At 35.8% G+C, this 25815-nt stretch overlaps 1 long non-coding RNA gene across 1 annotated transcript; it reads left to right on the plus strand.

Annotated features, from left to right (window-relative positions):
* Window positions 1-8798: 8798 nt before the first annotated feature.
* On the plus strand, window positions 8799-10647 carry LOC106032561 (uncharacterized). Its single transcript, XR_001204927.3, has 3 exons — window positions 8799-9262; window positions 10075-10265; window positions 10344-10647. It is a non-coding gene; the product is annotated as an uncharacterized lncRNA (long non-coding RNA).
* The last annotated feature ends 15168 nt before the right edge of the window (window positions 10648-25815 follow it).

Consider the following 25815-nt stretch of genomic DNA (forward strand, 5'->3'; position numbering starts at 1 on the left):
TTTCCAAATATGTAAACCAGTGCTGGGCTGTGGTGTCAGCACTGTTCTGTTATTATATGTACTCATTGCCAGCATGTCCCTTGATTGGGTGAGTAAATCAGAGAGTTTAGCTGTATAAACACGTGTTGATCACGCACAGAATTTGTTCCCTCAGTCTGCAGATTAGGTCCCTAAATAATTTTATTTACTAGGACAGAGACAACTAGAAAATCAGACAGAAATCAGGTGATCCACAATTTAGAGATTCCATTTTTTTGTAGAATATTTTAAAAACATTGTTAAGATCTCAGCTTGTGAAACAAGGTTAAACTTGCATGGTAGTATCAAAATCATAGAAAATGCCCTGAAGAGGACTTCAGGAGGCTATCTAATTTCAGCAAGGCTGTCTAATTTCAGCAAGATCAGCTATATCGTACCTTACAGATGTCTATTTTATTTTTGCAAAATAAACCTAATGACTCTACAACAAATGGAGGTAATTTATTCTAGTATTTTTTGATCCTAACTCTTGAAAACTTCATTCTAGCATCTAAAGTGAATCTCCCTTGCTGTAGTTTAGGTTCATTATGAACATTTTGTATATAAGTATGTGCATACCTTTATAGATATCTATTATAATTACAACTTCATTCAGTTTTTCCCTCTCTAGATTAAACAACATCATCTTTTTCAGCCATTCCTAATGGGCAAAATTTTCAAGATCATTCTTGCTACTACATGTTCCAGCTGTTTTACATCTTTACATTAAATACTGTTTAAGTATGTCATATTTTCTAACTCAGTAATTAATTGTGTTGAAGACTACAGTCAAGTATTATAGATTGTTTCAACCATACAATATTGTTTGCTAATTATCAGGATGTCATTTACTGTAATCCTAACTAACTCTCAGTGTTTCAGTCTAGACAGTTGTTCCCTGTCTTGCATTGTTGCAGTTGGTTTATTTCTGTCTGATGCTGAGTTCAGCTCACTTAGCATTAACCATCCAAATATCTAAATTCTTAGTTTTTCTGTTGTCAGATGCAAAACCATTGTTGCTATTTCCCTGCAGTGGGAATAATAATTATTATTTAAATAGCAGAACCTCTTTGTGCCCTGCTCTTCATTTTCTAATGGTATCATTTCAGGGAGTCCTCTGAATACTTTATTAGGGTAGACTGCACAAGATTTAAAAATTGTGATTATTACTCTGCTCCTGGAGAAATTACAAGTGAAAATTCATAATATGTGTACATATCATATCTTGAGTATTGTGTCCTTCATTGCTGATGCAGTCATGGTTTTCAGATAGATTTGGGAATGTATATTCAAGATGCTCGTTCTCAGCTCCATCGATAAGTAATTTTAACATTTTTACTATTTTAATAACATTAACTTATTTGAATGTTGCTGAATGTGTGAATTACTGCTCTTCTTGTATAAAAAATATTTGGTGCTTATAACACTTATGAAATGAAGTATTTTATTTTATTTTATTTATTTATTTATTTATTTATTTTTACTGAATATGACACACACTATAAGCTTTAAGGGCTATTTCAGTCATATACTTCTATTTTACCTGCACCCCATTGCTGAAGTACCTAGTACAAATACTTAACTACTGTATTCAAACATAATTATATCTTTTGGCTTATATATTGACTATTATGTACACTGAGGTATAAAGATTGAATTCCAAGGAGGATTGTAGCAGTATGTTGTTTCAAGCATTTATAATTACTGTGTAAAGAGATTGCCTTGCATCTTTTTTCTCAGCTTCGGTATTCTTAATATTCTTTCTCATTCTATGCATAAGAAATTAACTCTACTTGACATTTGAGGACATATTATATAGAGTAAGGTAGTAGATCCCCTTAATGTTCAGAAGACAGTCATTTATAGGATTGTCTGTGGATCTGTGTCACTTCTATAATTGTTACTTGAAAAATTTAATTGTAATGGTGGACGGTGATTAAAAACCAAACCAAACCAAACCAAACCAAACCAAACCACCACCACCACCACCACCAAAAACAAACAAACAAACAAACAAACAACAACAAAAAAACACAAAAACAAAGAAAAAAACCTAACATGGTCCAGAAACTAAACACACAACATAGTCTTTATATATGTATTTTGAAACTTTTTAAGTTTTTATGTGTTTGCAGTATTTGATCCAAAGTACCAACAGATGGTGGAATACTTTTAAGCTCTGTTCATGATAGTAAATACCCCCTTTTTGAAGTCACAAAATGAGACATCACTGCTTCTTGAATCTGCAGCCTTGCTGTTTTTTAAGAATTCATGAACAAACAGGCATCTTGATCTGGAATTTCTTTTGATAACACTTTAATATAGCAAACATAACTAGTTGTCTCTTAGGACTCAGATCCTCCATGATTTGGGCAAACAGTGCACCTGAAGTATTAATTCCCTGTTCAAAGATCTAATGTTTTGTAAAGTAAATCTGTTGTATATTTTCCACTGTCTCATATGAGGAGGTCAAACACAATCACATTTACATTGTCCTTGGAGTTCTACACTAACTGAATGAAAAAGGGCATTATACACCTCTCCTGAAATACTGTTCCATACTGGCAAAGTTTCCTGTTCCTCATTTGCATTTGTTGCTACCCAACCAGTACAGAATTTGTTGTGCATTATGATATTCAGTAATTCCATAGGTGTTCTGTTGTTGATTGCACTGCTGGCTGAAATATTAATGCATTTCATTCTTTAGTGGAACAAGACACACTGCTGTGAGTATTGTCGTATGGTGTAGCTAAGTCACATACTACTGGATCTTGGCCCCTGTTGTAATAACCTAATATCCTAATGTTAGGAAATGGCTAATTCCCAGATGAAAAGCTTTTTCTAATAAATAAACAAATAAATAAATAAAGTTGTGAAAGGTTATAAGCATTTTAGGAGATGAGCAAGAGTAGGACTATGGGGCTTATTAAATGCAATTGAACTTCTTAAATTCCCTTTGCTTATAGATCTTTGCATATTTAAGAAATAAATTAATCTGTTCACTGTGAATTTTCTTAAATAATTTTATATCTTGAAAGAGAACATTATTTGACATTTGGGGCTTATTGGATGTCTTCCTTGCTTGGCTGGTATGGTGTTAATTTTATTCATATTATTCTGCGGTTTGGATTCGTGATTAAAACAGCATTGATAATGCACCAATGTTTTAGCTATTGATGATTAGTCCTTGTACAATGCCTCTTTTTCCCACCCAGGTCAACTAGGCCAGAGGTGTGCAAGAAGACGGGAGGGGACAACCAGGACAAGTGACCCAAATTTACCAAATGGATATTCCATGCCATATTACATCATGAGCAGCAGTAAAAAATTGCTGGGAGGGTTTTTGGGGTGGAGTGAGGGTGAAGAGAGAGAGGAAGAGGTTGGTTAAAATCAGTCTACTTGTGGGAGGTGGTGAGTGATTGCCATCACTTCTTTCTCTCCTATTCACTTATTAAACTATCTTTATCTCTACTCATGACTTTTCTCACTTTTGTTCTTCCTATCCTCTCCCCTGTCCTGCAAGTGGGGAGGAGTGTGCTAATGTGTGGTGCTTTGTGGCTGGCCAGGGTCAACCCTCCACACTGGGCATCGGTCATTCCTCTTTTGTAACAGGTGGAAATTAGTATGATCTATTCTACATCACCCAAACCCTTTGTGCTCTTTGTCTCTCAGATTCTTATCACCAAAGGTTGCTAAAAGGGCACTTCTGATGAGGCATATTTTCAGGTCACTTAAGTGGTGCCACTTCCATCAGCATCAATAATAACTTCTTGTAATGGACAGAAGGACGCACTCACCATCTGAAACTTCAGTTTCTTCATATGACTATTCTGTAGGGAACCCATTTCTTAACTTTGTTGATAATAGTGCAAATGAGAATGACAGGTGTTAAAAAAAGCAGACAGATAAAAATAATTTCACAGTTTACAATTGCTGTTAGAAGTACCATGAAAGGTAGAGTTTGAGGTATTCAGGAAAACAAGGCAAATTTTTCCTTCAGCACTATGATTCCAAGTGCTATTTATAAATAGGTTCTGCTCTCTGGAGTTGATGAGTAATGCTGAATTGATGGGAATAAATAAAATTATATGTATATAATACACCAATCCACGTTGGTTTATATTTTCATCTCTTGTCCTGAAAACAGTAGAAATCTTGGAAGACATTATTGATTTTAAATTCTAGTAATAATACTTTATATCTGCTTGAGATTTTTGTTAAATTAGTATTAATAGTCATGTTAACTCAATACTCAGCTGAAGGTTTGATCTTGTTTATGTCAATGATATAACAATAAATTTAAATAAAGCACCCTGCCTCTCCAGAATTTTGGTAAAATGTTTAATTCCTGTAATTTCAAGGACCATTGATATTTACATAATTAATGTGGTTTACTTTTAATAGCACTTACACTGAACACCGAGCGCAAAGACTGAATGACTGTACACCATGTGACATGAAAAAATTAATGTACTTCTGAATCATTCATCTAGTGGGAAAAAAATGTGTAGAGCACTGCTGAATGTCCTTCCATTACCGTCTAGTCAAAACATATGTGAATTGACATATGCAGTTGCTGAAATGTTTTTCATGAGGAAGTGGTTGACACTTGAATCTTGGAAACAATATTTGAATGTGATTAGACCGTGCTTGCTCACAAACAAAAACAAGTACAGTCTAATCACACTACTTCCTCATTTTTCTCTGTGGTTCCTGACTTCTTTCTCATTTTCATATTTTCTTTCTCATTCTGCTCTATTTCTTTAGGGTGTCACTTCCCTGGCATGGGTCACCTTTGTGCTGAAGTCCCTTCAGCGATATACCTCCTCTGACATGGCATGCCTCCTTCTAAGGGCTCATTGCTAGTTCTTAGCCAAATAAAGTGTTTGCATATGCCTCTGTTTCTCCTTTGTGTCTCCCCTGTTTTTCCTCCTGCAGTGGTTGCCACCCTCTCTTAACTGCTTGAGCAGCTGTGCCATGGGCTCTCCTGGCTGCAGTAGTTTTGGGGCACGATGGGCTGTTTGCATCAGTGTCATTTCTGTATGTAAATGGGTGTGCCCAGCACAGGTAGGTAGGTTATGGACACTTCCCACGCAGAGCCCTCCAGCAGCTCCCTGCTACCCCAACCCTGCCAGATGTTCCTGTTACAGTGGATATGTTCTTTTGACCTTTGGAAAAAAAAAATCAAAATTTTACATGGTACTTTATCAGAATTTTGGGACCCCTAAATTCATCCACTTTTGATAGCTATGGGCATACCCACACAATATTATGTAGGTTATGTTTATACCAGGGAGTAAAGCAACCTAGGGACCACTTAGAATCATAGAATCATAGAATATCCTGAGTTGGAAGGGACCCTTAAGGATCATCAAGTCCAACTCTTGATACCGCACAGGTCTACCCAAAAGTTCAGACCATGTGACTAAGTGCACAGTCCAATCTCTTCTTAAATTCAGACAGGCTCGGTGCAGTGACCACTTCCCTTGGGAGCCTGTTCCAGTGTGCAACCACCCTCTCTGTGAAGAACCCCCTCCTGATGTCAAGCCTAAATTTCCCCTGCCTCAGCTTAACCCCGTTCCCGCGGGTCCTGTCACTGGTGTTAATGGAGAAAAGGTCTCCTGCCTCTCGACACCCCCTTACGAGGAAGTTGTAGACTGTGATGAGGTCTCCCCTCAGCCTCCTCTTCTCCAGGCTGAACAGGCCCAGTGACCTCAGCTGTTCCTCGTACGTCTTCCCCTCCAGGCCTTTCACCATCTTCGTAGCCCTCCTCTGTACACTCTCCAACAGTTTCATGTCCTTTTTATACTGTGGTGCCCAGAACTGCACACAGTACTCGAGGTGAGGCCGCACCAGCGCAGAGTAGAGCGGGACAATCACCTCCCTTGACCTACTAGCGATGCCGTGCTTGATGCACCCCAGGACACGGTTGGCCCTCCTGGCCGCCAGGGCACACTGCTGGCTCATATTCAACTTGCTGTCTACCACGACCCCCAGATCCCTCTGTTCTAGGCTGCTCCCCAGCGTCTCATCGCCCAGTCTGTACGTGCAGCCAGGATTTCCCCGTCCCAGGTGCAGGACCCGGCACTTGCTCTTATTGAACTTCATGCGGTTGGTGATCGCCCAGCTCTCCAACCTATCTAGATCCCTCTGCAAGGCCTTTCCACCCTCATTCGAGTCCACAACTCCTCCAAGTTTGGTGTCATCAGCTAACTTGCTCAAAATACCTTCTATTCCTACATCCAGATCGTTTATAAAAAGTACCGGCCCTAAAATGGAGCCTTGAGGGACCCCACTGGTGACCGCCCGCCAGCCTGACGCAGCTCCATTTACCATAACCCTTTGGGCCCTGCCCGTTAGCCAATTGCTCACCCATCGTATGATGTTTTTATTTAGCTGTATGGTGGACATTTTGTCCAGTAGGATCCTATGGGAAACCGTGTCAAAAGCCTTGCTGAAGTCCAAAAAAATCACATCAGCTGGTTTCCCTTGGTCCATCATACGGGTGATCTTATCATAAAAGGAAATCAGGTTAGTTAGGCAGGACCTACCCTTCACAAACCCATGCTGGCTGGGACCAATGACTGCTTTGTCCCCCAGGTGAGCCTCAATAAGTTCGAGAACCATCTTCTCCATGATTTTACCAGGCACTGACGTGAGACTGACAGGCCTGTAATTGCTAGGGTCTTCTTTCTGACCCTTCTTGTAAATCGGCACAACATTTGCCAGCTTCCAGTCTACCGGGACCTCTCCAAATTCCCAGGATCGTTGAAAAATAATTGAGAGAGGTTCCGCGATGACGTCCGCCAGCTCTTTCAGCACCCGGGGATGAATCCCATCCGGACCCATGGACTTGTAGGGATCCAGGTGGAGAAGCAAATCCCGCACACGTTCAGGGTCGGTTGGGAGTTTGTCATCCCCACCGTCCCGGTCCTCCAGCTCAGGGCACCCTGGGTCCCGAAGCTTGTTATGTAGGAGGACAAGAAAGATTAACCGCATTGGTGTGCTTTCTCCTGTGCTAACTGACTGTAGGTTCAGAGAATGGTTTGGGCCACCCTACAGTGAGTTATGGTCCAGGGTGTCATCTAGGCTCTGAACAGATTGACAGAGGGAAGATAGGCAAAAATTTTGTCTTGATATATAGCCTAGTTTACTCAAGCAAGTTTCTGGGGTAGGCTTTCCATGGTGGTACAAATTATATCCTTGATGGAGAACAAAGAGGATGACTCTGTGTGTCAACATTTTCTCAAGCAAAATCAATTATGGATTTACTGGAGTGTTCCCTGTCTTGATTTTCACTGCATCAGGCATGCTTGCCATGCTGCCTGAAAGGAAAAATGATCTGGTCTCAGAAATTTGGGCCTTCTTTCTCAGAAAATGTTTTTCTATCCTTACCCATCAGCAGTATGTTCACGGCTTCTAGGACATGACCCTTAAATTTCTTATCACCTGCCCAGAGAAAACCCCAACACATGATTTCCCAAATCATCATGGCGTTTCGTGGGATCGGAACACTTAATTATTGTTTCTGAAAACACATGCATAGTAGTAAGGATCCTTTAAATGATAAGTATTTTCTATTTATGTTGGTTAAAGTCAAATGAAGTAAAGCAAACCTCTCTTATGCTACTGATGTTGTGTATTTATTTCACTTCCTTAGCAGGTGCTTTGCCTGAAGAAAGCTGTCTGGTGAAAACATAAGCACAGCACCTGGTCAAAAAATTAAACAAACATGCTATAATCATCTAAACATGTGAGTCAAGCTCTTTTACTTACTTTTGACTTCCGTCAGCAGCCTGCAGCCTTTAAAGTGGTATTTTAATTTGTAAAACCAGTTCTTCTTATGACTTGCTCATCCTGGCAAGTACCGCACTCAAAAAGTTATATCCAATATTAAATTATAATGACTTTAAACTGGATGTGAGATATCTTTTTAACATACATAAAGACCTTTTCAGAAGTTTTTATGCCTGGGGCTGAATGCTCTCCTATCATATGTTTTCTGACAGGATACAGTAAAACACCAGTGGCTAAAATTTCTAGATGGTGGGGCTACATTCTGCAAAGGGGAAGTTTATTTATTTACAGTTGCAAACCTACTCCAGTACTTTGCAGCCCTTTCAGAATAGAAGCTAATAGCATAGAAATAGCTGAACATCTAAATGAAATCTTGAAATGTCTATGAAATGTTCCCCATGTATATTTTGCTGTAAAATTTCCTTGTTAATGTGAAGGTGATGACAGGTGTTACCAGGGAAACGCAACTGTGGGAACATGTTGTGAGGGTTTTCACCCATAATATGTTTCTGCAAGGATGTTCAGAAACAGTTTATGTACACCTGGCAGCTGAGGCAAATATGCAGTGGCCAGGACTGGTGCAGTCTGTTGTTTTGAAGTGCTGCTTGTACTTGCTTTGATTGTGTACATTTATCAGTGCTGCCAGGTATCACTTAATGAGACATTGCAAAGCCCAGCAGAAGTCTGAAATCAAAACATCTATATGCTTTTTTTTTTTCCACATTTTTTTGCCACCTAAAACTGAATAATCTTATTCTAAGCTAGTCAGCTTTAATTTAAGCTAGTCAGTTCCTTTATAATCAAAGACAATAGGTGCCCTCACAAATAATTTGTCTCATCTGTTTTTGATCCTGTGTTCGACTGAGGTATCCTTAGTTGGTATCTTTTTCTTCTTGTTCCCTATAAATGGAGGTACTACGAAGTAATAGGAGACCTGAAAAACTAGCTGTGGACTCTTATATTAAATGAAATTAAGTTACTCTCAGTTGATGACAAGACAATTGAAATAATTTTATCTTGAGAGTTACTCTTCTGTAAACAGTACTCATGCAAGAGGGGCAGATGTCAATGAATCAAAGTGAATTGAGCATGTAAGGATTCAGGCACACTTTTTTTTTTTTTTTTTTTTAATTTTTCTTAATAAACTGTTAGCTAGAAACCCTGTCTTGAGATGAACTTTACCAACAAAACACACCAAGCAGCTGGATTATATCTTCTACTAAAGTCTGGCAGACAAATTAAATCTGACCACCTGTGATAAACTACGGGACAACCACTCAGGGTACAAGGTGTAAGAGTGTTACATGCCTCTGCTCTGTGTTTTCTGCAGCCTTCAGTTTGGTATATGTGAGCTGAAAGAGGCTTTGCAGATAAAATAAGAAAAGGAATTCTTCATGTATTTAACTAGGCTTCAGAGAATGAAGAGCCCAGCATTGCCAGAACTCAGGTAATAGTCTTAGATTATAACTATTAAAATTTATGTATGATTTTTACTAGTGGAAACACAGATAGTTGGGGAATATTTATGCATCCTAAATTTAACATTTTTTTTTTTTCCCCTCTGAAAAGACAGAGTTTGCATTTACTTATCTTAGTTTAGACTTAGTAAATTGTAGGTCTGTGTTTCTTTGTGATTGTAGCCAATACTAGTGATTAATACTAGTGCTGCCTAGATTTAGCACTATAAAAAAGAAACCTAAAAAAGCCAACCATTTGTGAAATGGCTGTCAAAGTTGCTTGGCTTGCAGTGCCATTTCCTATAGTGTCATTTCTGAAAAAAATAATTATAATTATTTATCTAAGGTATGTGATTTTTTTGCATACTTTCATTGTCTCTCTAAAGAAAATAAAACATTAGATACTTCTTTTTACTGCTTTAGTCCAAATTTATAGAGCTTAAGTATGCCTATATTTCAAACTAAATTCTTATCCATGTTACAGTTTTTAAATGAATTATACTTGAAAGAAAAGTGAAGAATGAGCATAGGTGGTTACAAATGGGAAGTCAAAATATGTAAATAATGTTTGGTATGATATAACAGATTATAATGACACACCATATTTACCAATCCTATAATTTATAATAATGTTATAGATTAATGAAATGTAATAATGGCTGAATTTATTTTTCTTCCTTTGCAATGGTAATGGTACTATTAATATTGCTTTTCTAATCTCTCTTGCTCCTGTTATTCTCAGGAAAATATGTTTTTAAATCATTACTTTTTATTTTTATTTTTTCCCTGCTTTCACTTCTAGCCAGCCTCCCTGACTCGTGTTTAGGTGGAGTGAATTGAGTGAAACCACATATGATGGGGTTTAGTGGTACAAGCTTCCTGCAGCTCCTGCCTATTTGGATGTAGGACTGTAGCATTGCTCAGTTCTTCCCTGGTAACAATAGTGAGAGAACATTGTGGTCCTCTCCCAGAGCAACACTCACGAACAGAGAGGTGTGCACTATTTGCATAGCATAAAGACTTATACCATGACGTATCAGGCTGTGAATGGTTGTCTCTGCTTATTTTCAGATACTAGTCATTGAAGAACACAGGGACTGGAACTCTTATGATAAGAAAATCTCTACCCTTCAGGCTAGCCTGTGACCCCAGTCCCTCCATCACATTAGGGTTAGAAGAGAAGACATCAAGAGCAGTTCCAACTGCCTGCTCTGCACCAGAGTCACTGTTAGAATTCCTTTGTGAATATACAGTGAATAATATTACAGGACCAATTCAGAGGAGAAGAAGTAAAAAAAAAAAAAAAAAAAGACATTTCTGGTTTTATCTTTTTTACCCTCTTTGTTTTTGTTTGCAATAATAAATAAAGAATACAAGGGAGAAGAAACAAAGATGCTTTAAACAGAAATAAAAGTAATGTCATCAACTGTGTTGATTATGATAGTTGTTACATTCTATTATTTTTTTATTTCTTTATTATTTTTATTTAAAGACTTAAGAATTAATAGAGTTGCAGAAATTACTCCTTTCTCATTGTGTTAAAGCAACATCAAAATCATTTTATGTCAGTAAGAATATCAGACAAAAAATTCTTTTCATGTTGCAGCATGATAAGGTGGTGTGGTTTAAAGCTCTTATTAAAATCAAATGTGTTTTTCCCCAGTACAGTGTGGTACATGACTGCACTACTTTTGATTGTGATAAGAAAGTATGGAAGTTTCCAGGTATCTCAGAAAATTCTTTGTTCCAGGTACTTTAAAAGTAATTTTTATAAATATGGGCTGGAATTTTTGTCAAAAACTGGACTGTTGTAAAAAATGTATGTGCTGAGGGTGATAGAAATGCTTTGGTACCACTTGCTTATTTTAATATTTTAACTTTTAATATTTTTTAACTTTTAAAGCCCTCAAAATAACATAAGAAATATTGAATGAACGGGGTTGGATGAGGCTTTGAGCAACCTGGCCTAGTGGAAGATGTCCCAGTCCAGGGCAGAGTGGGTTGGAATTAAGTGGTCTTTAAGGTCCCTTCCAACCCAAACCATTTTATGATTCTAATCTACTTCTGTAAAATTGAAAATCATGTTTCAAAATATTGAAATGTTATTTTTCAACTCTCTTTTAGCAATATATTCTTTAAATAGTCATTATTTCAAAAATATCTATTGTGATGGAAGACAATCTCTGTGATAGGAAAATATTCTACCTTCAATACTTGTGACTAACTGTGGTGTCAGCAGGAATGTAGCAGAGCCAAGAGTGAGTCAGATGGCTCTTATGCTGTCTGTGGGAAAAAAGTGCTAGAAACAGAAAAGAAATTCGAATGTGAGAAAAGTCTAAAGATACATTTGTTTTTTTTCACTCTTCCTTGTGCTGAATAAGTAGAATCCTTCCTCAGATTTTAAAATTGAGAAAACCAACAAGTTTTCATAAAATCCAGAACCTGGGTCTGGACAAACCTTAATGACTTAAACAGCATTATAAAAAATGAACAAAAGCAAAGTTTATACAATGTTATAAAGTTGTATGTACCTTTCAACATACAAAGTATTTTTATAAGAGACAGCCCATTTATAACCATTAAATTCCTCATCCAGGCTGCTGACACAACAGGGACAATGTGATTTTTACATACTTTTAGTTCCTCCAGTTTAATGAAGAGGAATTGCAAGATGGCTGCACCCCTGAAGTAATTCTTCAACAAGGGTAAGGCTGAAATAGCCAGTGACCCTAATGAGGAAAAATGAAAGGGCATCACCATTTAATTCATCTCATTATTGGCTCTTAAAATGGAGATAAATGGGAGAGAGATAAAAAAAAGCAGAGAGAGACCAACATGTATTTCCGTTTTGAGCTGTTACCTGCTGAGGCAGGATGCACGCCTGAGCTGGGTTGTGTGCACAAATTCAGAATTGCCATTACCAGCTGGCTGAGGTACTGGCACAGTCACCGCACTGACTGCAGACTGCACAACCAGAGGTGTGATCTCTTTAATTGTGCTCTGCCTGCACTCTTAATATAATCTCAGATATTCTACCAAAAATAAAGTTCAGTTGCAAGAACTCCTATTCCAAGTTGTGTGATGAGGGCCTTTCTTTAAATAGCAGCAGCTTGTGGGCAAGTTATGTGGTATTCAGGACAAATAATTTCATGCAGAGGTGACATCTCTGAGCCTGAAACAGGCACAACTACCCCACACCTACACACATGTGAACACACACACAGGCCTTGTTTATCATTTTATTGGAAGACAAAACTTACATGGCAATGCCCAAGTGAATGACAGAGACAATAGTCATTCTCTTTTCATGTGTTCTTCTGATTATAGACCAATTCAAACAAATTTATTGACCCACATATTTTTACACTAAAATAGTGTATTCATTGGATTGCATTCCAGCTACCAGCAGCCTAGGGGGGATGTGTTTCATCTAGGGTTGCAAAGACATTCATTCCCATGTTTATAGGGCATTTGCACTTGTACCTCATGAAGAGGTTTGAAACACCCTCCTTCCTCCTTCAGGTTTTTCCCTGCCATGTCACATACCACGTCCACCCAAATTTTATGGGAGTAATGATGCATCATTTCTGACCCAAAGCATACACTTACGCTATGACAGATATCTGCCCGTGTTTGTTCAATTGCTTCAGACGGTAAATCCCAAAATGTTCTGTGCCAAAAAGAGAGGATATAAAAGATATATATATATATATATATATATATATTTCCCCCCCCCCCCCCCCTCCGGTACCAAGACTTACATTTGGGATGTATTTAGTGTTCAGAGTCTTTAAAGCTGGTTCACTGTTTTCTGATTTGAGTTTTTTTTTTTGTTGCTGTTGCTTTTATTCAAGCGATGTTAATAGTGTCCTAATCAAGTCAAGAGTTCTTCATTCCCAAAGAATTCTTCATACCCAAGAATTCTTCTTGTCCCTTTTTGTTCCTACAGGCAGCATTACTGAAGTCAGGGGGAAGTCCATGGTGGTCCAGCATCTGAAGTAGAACAATGTTACTACTAATAATGAAAGAAATGTAATATGAACAGAATAATATAAATAAGAACAATATAAAAAAGCAGAACCCTTGATCATCAGTTAGTATTTCATTTTTACTGTCACTCATGCAAAGAAATAATGTAATTACATGTACTAGAAAGCATTTTCTACATGTTCATCTCTAATCTTGGCAAATAAAAATTAGTAGGAAGGTTTTTTTTTTTTTTGGTTTTGTTTTGGTAGTTTGTTTGAATTTATTTTTTTGTCAAATATAGAACTTTAATTCTCAGTAAACCATAATGAAAATAGTCCAGCACTGAAGGTGTCAGGGAAAGGAAAAAGATTATTTTTTTGTCGTTCTTTTCCTTCCTCTTCAGAGAGAAAAGGGTAATTGCTCTAAACTCTATCTGTTCCCCTTATGAACATGGATGTTTCCAAATTATACTCATATGGTATTTAACCTCAAAACTCTTAGTTTTGTATTTATCATTTCGAAAGAGAATGTGCCCATGTACCAGCATAAAACATATCCTCCTCACTTATTTGCCCTTGGTGACTCTTCCTTGATCTTAGTTGCTAGTTGCCTCACCCTCCCCTCCCCTCCCCTCCCCTACTTTTTTTTTTTTTTTATCAACCACCACCAGTAAAATTGCTCATCGAAGAACCATGTTTTCTGAGCACTCCAATTAAATTTTATGGTATTTTGAAGATCTGCCTATATGAACTTTTGATTTTGCTGGGTGAACTCTTAGGTATGCTTGTACCTCTTATTAATGTTCTTCAGTGCATCTTTACAGTGTCCCACTTTTTCTGGGAAGGGATTTTGAACAGATCATTTGTCATCACATGGATCAAAAGCAATTTAAAAATCTTATCCTTTGAATAAAATAGAGTCTTCCTGGAAAAGATTTTGACTTCTTGGTGACTTTGATCCAAGGTACAACACAATAGAAGTAAGTGAGCACAATGGATGTTTGAGGAAAAAAAAAAAGTTTTGAGCTATACCAAGATTCTTTTTTCCTCTGTGTCCCCATTTTTCTTTCTTTGCACTCTTTAAAGTGGCAAGAGTTTGTTCTCTTGCATTGCTTTTGCTTCCGTTGTTAGCTCTGCCTCAGTCTTATTTTGCACAATCTCAGTATAGTTTTACACTTCCTGACGAAAGGATGTGGGGGAATTTTGTTTATGACCAGTCTGGATTCTGTTTTCTTTTCTTGTAGTCTCCCTGTATGCATCTAAGATCTTTCTTTAAAGGTTATTTATTCATTCCACTATGGATTTCTTCACCAGATATTTCTTTCCTAACATATTTTTCTTCTAGAATTTCTTGGTCATCATCCTTGAAAAAAATTGAAACTTCCTACTCCTGAACAAGAATATTTCTCTTTTGGAATCAACAATTTCAATTACAGAATGTAATTGGGTTATTAGCCAGAATTGTTTGCTTACTGAGTGTTAGAAATGCACATGAAAGATCAGATTCTGAGTATTTGAAAGCTGTTTAGGATTAATAAACTTCAAGATTGCTCACATCCTAGATTGGGTTTAAGTAAGTGAATCAACTGCAAAAGGCTATTTCAGTCTCTTCCACTGTCTTAGTTCTCATATCAATTGCTTTTGTTAGTTTGCCAGTGGTGCAGCTGAAAATGAAACAATTGGAAACAACGATTTATAGAATCATATCTTGTCACCATGACTTTCAGAAAATCAGTAAATATTCATGACAGGTAAAAAATTATTATGTCATTCCTTAAGGGTAACCTTTGGTATTATAAAGACATGCGATAAAGTTCTGCACTTATAAGAATAAATACATTCCCCATATGCCAATAAAGACATGTCCATTTATATCAAGACTGATTTTCGGACCACTGTGTATAGTTGCTACCCCAAATATTCCAGCAGATTTATGGATTCTGCTACCAGCACTTTTTAAAATTAAAAAGTGGAAGCGCTTGAGATATTCATTTATTGAACAGCACATTTTTCATACCATTTCAAGAGATATGACAAGCTTATTATCCTTGAGAAGTTGCCATTTAGTGTGAGTAGCGTCAGGATTTTACTATTTTGAAGATTTAAGTGCCTGACAATTATTTTATAGTGTAGTTTAACAGTATACAAACTTTCAGATTTCTTAAAACAAAATAAAACTGTTTTTGATGTTAAGCAAATCTTAGATGGAAGCAATGGGTCAGCTTTAAAACAACTAGAAATGATTCATAATGTGGCCATTACAAACTTAATAAGTCTTATGCTGAATTCTATTGAAGGTATCTTTATTATTATTGGGAGGTAACTAAGAGCCATTTTCATTCTTATGCTAATCAGATTTAATTCCCAGAATATGTGAGCTCAAATAATTCAGTTTCTTATACTCTTCATAGTTTTCTAATTGAAAAATCAACACTCATCAACTCTTTTAAATATAAATAAGTAAACAATCACTAATAAATATCATTAAGAAAGATTATATATTATTTTTTAAAATTAGAATAGATAAACTGTCAATTGCATTGTCAGTGTCAGGTATTTACACTTTTTACAACTTTATTAATGGAATCAAACCCACAAACAATTTAACCCAAGTCTAATAATAGTTTTGCACGGACTGTCACCTCCAATTCTCTGTGAGAAAAACAGAAAGACAAGAATCATCCAATGTGAGACAGTCTGCAGCTAATATTTCTTTGAAAGTAGGCAGGAGACCTGCAGAGGGAGTTAAGCACAGAAAAATGGGTCCGTGTTCACAAAGAATGTATTGATAAAAGTCATGCAGAGACTTCCAAGGTCAAAGCAGGTAGACAAACATACATCTTCTGTACCACCAGCAGTGGACAAGGAGATAGTCACACCCAGAAACACTGACCTCTCTGGAGGCAGACTGTGTATACTTCCTCTGACTGCTATCCCCCAATATTAAAAATAAACATGTTATTGTGGCAGGAAGTGACAATCCAATTTAAATGAGAAAAGAAAAATCAGAAGCAACAAAGACTAAATCTGAAGGAAGCAAGAGCATACATTAATGATAGAATCTTCAGATTATTGAAATGCTGTTCAAGAATCAAGCCATCTCTTAGAAAAACAAAACCAAAACAAACAAAAAAACACCACCAACAACAACAACCAAAACAGCTGTCTATAACTTCAGGACATACTTATTGCTGTTAGTGTTTCCCCTGGCATGATAGTGGCATTTTTCTGTTATCTTTATCTTAAACCCAGGATGTCAAACAACTTTTGAGCTTGAACCTAAATGTAAAATGACCTCAGGACTTGGAGCTGGTAGAGGACAACAAAACTGTAGGAAATGACACAGAATAAAAAGAGGCATGGCATAAATTATAAGAGAAGAAGTGAAAATGGTTAGGAGAAAAAAGGCAATGAAACAGAAATTTTATAAAGACAAAGAAAAAAATGGGGGAGGGGAATATTTAGGTAGGTGCCCTATGTGATCAGGGAAAGAAAACACATGGAAAAATGCAATTAAATAAAGGAGAAACAGGTTAGTAAACTTCAGCTCCAGATTAGTTAACTGGTATGGCCATATCAGTGTATAAAAATGGGAAAACTAAATGTTGGAGTCACTCAAGCAGAGCAGGTGTGTGTGGTGTTAAATTATGTTATTTCCATGTATGTTTTTACACATATTTTTGACAAAAGTTGAAAGAGAGTAACAATGCACAGACCAAAAATATTTTAAGCTTTGTATGTTTGGAAATAGCCTGCATTTGCCAGAGCTGTTGATGCATCTCATGGGAATTTTAATTCTGAGTCCTTGATGTCTCATATGATAGACTAAATTGTATGGTGAATTTTTGATTTATAATGTTTAAAATTCTGGGCTACTATATTGTCAATGGGAAGTGGTGGTAACAAGTCTATGAAATATAATGTTGCTCAAAAATTCTACAAAAATAAGACAGTGACAGAAATAGCAGCAGCCACTTTCAGTTTGAAATTAAATTGTTTGGTCAGATTAAAATGAAAGGTTTCATTTTAATTTTCTTCATGTAGAATTTATTCAAAATATTAAAGCTACTAGTAATATGTGTGTACAAATAAAACGGGAGATGTTTCTTTGGTGCAGTTAGAGCTCATTGAAGATGAAAGAAAATACCCATATTACTTGTGAGAATAGTAAAAATGACATAGAATGGAGACTACAATTTTTAAAACTATTTACTACGTGGTTATTTCTTGCAAAAACCTTTATTGGACTGCAAAAGTTGAAGATTTCTTATTCTCTTTTGCCTGTTTACTTCATCCACCATGTTTACCTGCTTTGTATCTTATATCCTTAGTTGGATTTAGTAATTCATTGATGCTTCTCTCCATTAACAGTTGTCTTCTCAGATCCTAATCCTACTGGATTTTAGTCCTTTCAGAATACCTTGCAATAAGGGAAATCTCAGAGCACGTTTCTTGAATTTTTTCATTGGAAGTGCCAGTTAGATGAAAATGCAAACCAAATACAATTTCTTCTAAAGGGGTTCCAGAGATAATCCCAGCCATTAAAACTAAACAAAGCATAACAAAACAAACAAACAAACAAACAAAAACTTTAAGCTATGTTCTCTTACAATTTTTATACATTTATTGTAGAAGTAGTTTTAAGTATCTGACTAGTGTATATTTCTAGTGTTTTGAAATAAAAATGTGAAGAGAACTGCCAAATACGTCCAGCATGGAATATTTGTAAAGCTCTTTATGAATTGTGAAACAGCAAACAGGCAACTTAAGTAGAACTGGGTAAAAAACACTACTACCTTAAAAATATATCAATAATTAAAAAAAAATAGCGTATGAAGTGATTAGCAAAGGGCACTCATTGTTTTTCACAGTGAGTTTTTTAAGCACTTTTTCTAATGCATGCTAAAAGGAAATTCTTAAGGGAAACTACAAAATGAACTGAAAATAATTGCTCATTTTAAAGAGATGGTTGCATTTTTGCTCCGAGATGAATTTTTATTTCTGAAAATATTTATCATAAAACCTACTTTTTTGTGGTGTTACTATTTGCTTGTTAGATAGGACATTATAAATGTATACTTTGTGTATTGATCCTTAAATGCAAATTGAGTCAAACCATGATTTTTTAAAAGTGGTTTATTTAATTTTCATAGTGAAGCATGGTAACCATGCTTGCAAAATATTTCACAAGTAATTTTGTAACTGTCATGTACTTAATATCATGTAAAAATATCTATTTTTTAGCAATGTGTATTTGTTTTTCATCGAAGAGTCATTGCTTTGACTAAAATTTAAATGGAGTTGGTTTAATTTTTCATATCAGCCATTATGAAAAGCTGAAAAACCCATGTTTCTGGTTTCTCTTAAACTTCTTACATTAGGATTTGTGTATAGTTATCATGTTTGAAAGTCAAATAATTGATAAATACAAAGCTATTACAGAGAACTTGTTTCAACTGTTGTTCTTGCAGTGTGTTGCTTATGGACTCCCTGTTATGTTACAGAAAATGCTTACCAGAGTTGAGTGCACATATTCTTATGCTCATTAACTGAGACTACGGGTTCACAGAAGGTGATAACTTCAGGAGGGTTAATAGGGTTAATAGAGGGTTAATAATAGTTGATATACAGTTTCGGTTGCAAACAGACATGAATTCTCTGTGACATGAGTTCATACTTGGTCAGCCTGGAGCACAGAGAGTGATCTAACTTTTGTTTGTACTGTGTTTAATTATAAGTGTAATCAAAATATCCCAGTATGAAACACCTAGGACAGGAATAACTAACAGCCTAATGATAGCATTCATGACTTACCCCACAAAACGGTATTTTAAAAACTCTAACCTGCCTGGCTATGCAGGGAAAATGTAATCTTATTTTTTTTTCCACATGTCCAAACCACTGGATTAACAGATTCTGACGCTGCATTTTTCTCCTGGTGAATTTATATACTAGCTACGTTATTAAATAGGTTAAAAGAAAGCCAAAAGACGACTTCAGAAGCACTCAGCCTGCAATGCGTAATATCCATAAGGCTTAAGGATTTCTCCTGGAATTGGGGAGATTAAGGCGCAAGTCCTTGGTCTGTATGGCTATATACATACTAAGAAATTCAATGTGCTCAAAACTGTTTACTGTCTCTGAGGGTAGTTTTCAGTTGTTAGGATTACAGCTTGGACTGTCCTGACTTTCAGAAAATGTTGTTAAAAGTCCTTCTAAAAATGCAGGTGTTGAGAAATGAGGGATGTTACCTGGAACTCATTTGGAAGTATGGATGCAACCACGTTGTCTTCTGACTGGTGGGAAGCAGGTGCCCACCCCATCCATAACAGTCCTTTCTGTTTCTCTTTCAGCCGTCTGTTGTATAGACTGGGAATGACTGAACAGAGCTCAGCAGAGAAAGGAAATAATCTGAGAACCAAGGATTTGGAATATTTTGTATACACCTACTAGTAGAAATGCAAACAATTACAGAGCTAAAGAGAGGCCATCATGATGTCAGTTATAAAAAAAGAGTGGCAGGAAGTTCCTAAAGATACATTTAGATCATGTTCTTATTTCAAAAACTGCAAGCTCTAATTAGGAATTTAGATACCACATTTAATTTATGTGTATTTTATTTATCCGCTTCCTGATTTACTCAAGCTGAGAAGCTTTCTAAAGGCCTTATAAGCTGTTGCTTGAAAAAGATATAAAGCTGTGCTGGCTTCTCTGCGAACACAAGTTGTAAGAAGCATTGTGCTGAGGCAGTGCTTATCAGTTGCAAACTGGCCACTATTATATAAATGATGTTTCCAGTTATATGAAAGCAAGTATATAATTATGATGATAATTGCTGTTTTAATATTTTGTTGATATAGCTTTTTACTAAATAAATGACATCTTATAAATATTTAACTCTGCTCTCTCTCTCTTTTTTTTTTTTTTTTTTTTTTTCCAGTTCTAATTTAAAGGAAGAAATTAGGTGACAGCTGTCCATTACTACAGATTTCCTTCTGGTTCTTTATCTGTTTTAGAATGTCAGTGAATTGGAGTTCCAGTTATTCATTAATATTTAAGAGGTAAAAACCTACTTGTTATCTCTGATTAATCCAGCCTATTGTGTTACATAGCATCAATCACAAAACATTTCACAGTGTAATGAATTACTATGTAACTGCAGGAAACCATAGGGGATATTAAACTAAATTTAATCTTTTTAACTAATGGTATTCTAAACTAAATGCAGAAGATAGAATTTCTCAATAAATAGAAGAGTGGAAAGATTTCTCTGGAGTTTCTGATAGATTTTCTTGCTGCACACGGTTCCTGTGAAGGACATAACCACTAAAAAAAATAATAAAACAATATAACTTTTCTTTTCCTGCAAACAAATACCAGGCTCTGGTGAAACAGTTTTGAAAAAAAGTTAATATTCAGAAGCTTTACTCAAATGCCTTACAGTTTAGTGATTGACTTCTTGTGCATGTTTAAAAAAAATTTAATTAATTCAATTTTAGGGTAATAAAAGCATTAATTAATTGTAGGTTCACCTAAGGCGTTGCTCATTTCTCTATGTGAAAGCTTTCCCAAGGCAGCACTCCTAGGGAAGGTTGTCTCTTGCTCTTTGGTAGTAGCAGATGTACAGGAGTGAATATACCCCATAAAGGTGACTGGAGGATGTCAAGCCTATTAATATTTGAAGAAGGTTATAGAAATTCCATGCACAGAAAAAGACCAAAGAAAATCCCTTAAAATGAATTGTCCTTTCCAGTCAATGTTTAAACAGATATGATTTGTATGGATAGTCAGGTTCTTCACCATCCGTTGCCTGAATTATGCCTCCTACTTCCATAAACAAACATACATACATAGCAGAAAATGGAGCATGGAAAATTTGTTTTGTGAACACACCTGTTCTTTTTCAATGCATCTGCTTAAGATTTATTCTCTGCACAAACACACACAAACAAAAGTACATGACTTTCAGTAAGTAACAAAGAAGTATAATAGGCTGGTTTGTAATAGCTTTCTGCAGTCATACCAGAAGTAAGGTAATTATTAGATTCCCAGAGTTCATTTGGGTTTAAAATTGTACCTCTCTTGCAATAAGTATTGAATAATGAGCCCCCAAACCCCCAATTTTAAATCTACCTTGTTTTAATTTTACCTTGAGTTTTTAAAAGCTTATTTGTGTGTACGTACAGAGTTTAACAGAAATCCTGGACTACTGTGACTTTTGCTTGAATGAAGGCTACCCTGCTGTGTTTGCTGAAGGAGGATTAGAGAAAAGTGGCGTTAATAAATTATGAAGCAGTTAAAATAAAACTGCAGGCTGGCAGAACAACAGAGTAGAGTACAAAATCAGCAAGACAAAACCTACACATTTTACATCTGTATGGCTCCAAATATGAAATAGGTGTGCAGTGCCTGGGATGCACACCCATGAAAGTGAACTCTTCTGATTAACTGTGATCATTGTTAATGCATTTGCCAAATTTTCAGGCAGAAGCACAAAGCTGAGTGCCCTTAGCTTTTAATGAATTCCAAGGGAACAAAAGCAGAATTTTTGGAAGGCTCATCTCATGGGACTGTTGCTAGCATAAACATACCGCAGAGTGGTATGCCTACAGAATCCATATCTTTTTAAGTTTTGAAGTAATAGATGGAAAAAAAAGATTGAGCAACACAAAAGGGACATTTCTGAAGTTCAGAGTGTGTTGGGGGCTATTTCTGGAAAGAACTGTTTCCAAGACAATATTTCAAAATTGGGTCTAACACTAATATAACCATATGTCCTCCTATAACACCATATTCTTGCTAACTGAAAAGTGGTATAATTAAAACCATTTGAAATGGTCCACCTAGGCTATAACTACATACATGTAATAACATTGAGCATTACAGTAACCAATCGTGCAGACATCTATGTATGTTTCCTTATTTAGCACAAGGAAAAAACATAAGCTATTCTGCAAGCATTTGTAAGGTATTAATCCATAGGCAGATTTCTCTTATGTGGTGAAGAGGCACAGTATAGGAGGATTAAGTGGTATGAAGCCATACTTTTCTTCTGTCAAAGAAGAAGCTATGTGGACAAGGCTATGCCAGATTACTGGCTTCCGTCAGAGAAAATTTAACAGAATAAACAGAGCTTTTTAGTGTAAACCTGAACAGCAGATCTTGAGTTGTTCATGTTCTTGTAGACATAGACCTGGTTACCCCATTACCATCTCTGGACCTTTAACTACTCTGTAAAGCAGAAGAGCATACCTGAAAGAGCACTTCAACCACAACATTCTTTCACACCAGCTGAATTACAAAACTGAGCTTGGTAGATAGAATTACTTTTCACCATTCCGTCCCCTGCATGTGGCTTTTGAACAGGATTCAATATGATTTAGAGATCTAGATTAATCAGTGGAACCAGGAGGTTCAGCTGGGGATCTTTGTTTAATGTTAATGGCAGCACTTAGCTGTTACAAAAATTATAAAATCACTTTAAGTAAGTGTATTGGGTTTACATTTTTTTCCTACTAGATGGTGATACAGGGCCCAGCTGTGTGAAATCTCTACTTCATATCAACTGTAAAACTATACTAAGTAATAAATAAAGTCTGTACACTAAGCAAATGAGTAAGTAATGCTGCATAAAATTAACTAATAATAAAATCAAATAATAGTTAAAATATTGTTAGTGCGTAGTTTATATGCAAATCTCCTTAACTTGGGTTATGAACAGAGTCCTACCATGGTGAGGCAGAAGTCAGAGGCAGGAAGAAAGGCTGTATTACAGTATCAATTTGATGTATGGCAAAGAGATAATGGATGTAGGTCTGTTTTAAGAAACAGTTATACCTTTTCTGATGAGGTTTTGCAGTCTTTTCAGAGAAGCTCATATATATGTCTATGAAACTTGATATGATTTTTTTGGGTGCTTTTTTTTTTTTTTTGGTATGGAAGGGTTATCTATCCATTTTTCTTCTTTCTTCTTCACTATTTCTTCAAATTTTGAGCAGTTCAGCAGTTAGAACAATAATGGAAATAAATTAGGGAATAATGACCATAAAATTTTGATCCATTAATGACACCAATAAAATCCTAACATACTGTAACATGTTGACCAGATCTACTTGCAAAGTATGTATTCACATGAACTTTTCCCATATATGGCACATCTGCATTTCATTGACTTTGTGTCTATTAGGATCATAGGAATTTAGTTGCTTTTTTAAAATTATGTTTTATCATTATATTAGTTTTAAATGTTTTATCCAGTAACTGTGTTTATAAAACAGTTGGCATGGGTCTCTGGGCAGCAGGAATCTGCTTTAATCTGCAGGTTAAATTTTCTGTACCTTTTCAAGAGGTTCATCAGAAGCAGTCTATAATTTGTGGCTGATGATGCAAGGTCAGCATTGTAGCTAGAACAGTTTAGGCAAAAATTGAGTCATACCCTTTTCCGCAGGACAGTGCAATTCTGTCAAGATCAAAAAACTTCATAAAATTGATTTTGATTTTGTCAATATGTCCTTTGGAGGCAGAGGAAATAAGGGGAAGAAGAAAGTCCTGAAAACGCCAAAATATGCCATTTTTATTTTTTTTTAATGAAATTCATTAATAGTTCCGTTTGAAATTACCCATTGTTCCATATATTTCTTTTCCATTGGCTACTATATATAATACAATATGCAATACAATTAAAATAGAGCAGGAATGCTTATATGTAAAATTAGATTTTTCAAATACATTAACTTTCTAAAGAATTAGATTTTTCTTTTTTTTAAAAGAAAAATGTCTTTGGAAATCTGGAAATCCACCATGAATTGTTTTTCTGCAATCTCCTCTTATCTTTAACTTGTGTCTATATTTTTATAGATATTCAGAAAGTATATTTGAATAATAGGAAATTTATTTTTATGTATGTTTAAGATTAAATCTATAATAGAACAGGAATAAAAATTACCATTATAGAACTTCAAGGGGTGAAGAACCCTGATATCCATTGCATTCCACAAAATATCTTTTTCAGCTTTGAAGTACTACAAGACCTTATATATTTTCTGTTACTGCATTCAGCCAGGTGAATTAACAGACTGAAGTTTTATATCCTCTCTTGTTACTTGTGAACACACAATCTAAAATATCTTTGGTGTTATAGAAATATTTTTTTAAAATAAATGTAAAAATCTATATGCATCTTCCCTCTCAGAATTTAGCGGATTCATGTTTTACTATCAAATGGGTGCATTTACATTAACATCTACAGAGTATTTTCAAGCAATTCTCCCAGATGTTTCCATTCTTACCTTTGGCTTTCATCATCGATGGACATTAGAGACCACAAACTGGATTACTTTCAGATGAGATTAAGTTGGAAAATAGATGCCAAAAGTACATTTCATGCAGTGGCTAACAGACATTCAGTCCTTGGGACTAGTGTAGAGAAACAAAAATCAGCCCCCTTAAATGCATATTTTGTGGATCTTGATTACTCATCATCAACTGTGTTGATCCACATACTTACTCCTACTCCTATTTGCAACTATGTTACTTACTAATGTAGATGTACCCACATGCACCATGACACTGAATTCCTTTCATAAATCAGTTCTGTGTCATCTTAGAAGTGCAGTAGCTGAGATTTATTTATTTATTTATTTTTCCTGAGCCATTTTTAATCCTGTGCTCTGATCATTAGAAAGTTTTCTTTCCCCATTTTTTTTGACTGATTGCTTTCACGATCATCTGATTTCCGTTTGCTGATATTGGATACTATAGCTTAAACAGTCTTTTTAACTGAGATCTAATATTTAACATACTGATGAAGACAATCATGTCCTCTTTCAGTCATCTTTTTGCTAGGTTAAACTAGCCAGACTGCTCCATACATGTTTATGTATTTTTCTTTAATTTGAAGCAAAGATAGGTAGTATCTGAACAATTTCAATGCAATTAAAGATTTCAATAAATAAGCCATTATATCTTCCATTTTAACTCTCTAATCATGACAACACAGAGGATAGAAAGAACCGTTTGTTTTCTTGTTCTTGTTGCCATGGTTATAGGTTTAACTTCCACTCTAAATTACTGCAGTGCTTCATTAAATTTTTCAATTTTTATTAGATTTTATTACAATTTTCAAAATAATTGGTGTTTAAAGCCAAGTGAAAAATCATTTGTAATTTTAAAGCTTATATCTATATAAAATAAAATCTATATTTAAAAACAGGAAATTAAGATCCATGATATATCTTAAAACTGGCATCATCTGGAGGGAGGGATGGACAAATCAAGGTTATGTGTATATTCATATGTGAAGAAATAAGTGCTAAAAGAAATACTAGAAGAAAAGGCTCACAGAATCATAGGATCACAGGATAGCAGAATGGTTGTGGTTGGAAGGGCCCTCTGGAGGTCATCTGGTTGCCCAAGACCATGTCAAGACATCTTCTAAACAGAGCCAAAGAGGGAGACTCTGCGACCTCTCTGGGCAACCTGTGCCAGGGTTCAGTCACCCGCACAATGGAAAAGTGTTTCTCCATGTTCTGATAGAACATCCAGTGTTTCAGTTTGTGCCCATTGCCTCTTTTTCT

The sequence above is a fragment of the Anser cygnoides genome, chromosome 3, assembly GCF_040182565.1.
Source record: "Anser cygnoides isolate HZ-2024a breed goose chromosome 3, Taihu_goose_T2T_genome, whole genome shotgun sequence".
Classification (NCBI taxonomy): domain Eukaryota; kingdom Metazoa; phylum Chordata; class Aves; order Anseriformes; family Anatidae; genus Anser; species Anser cygnoides.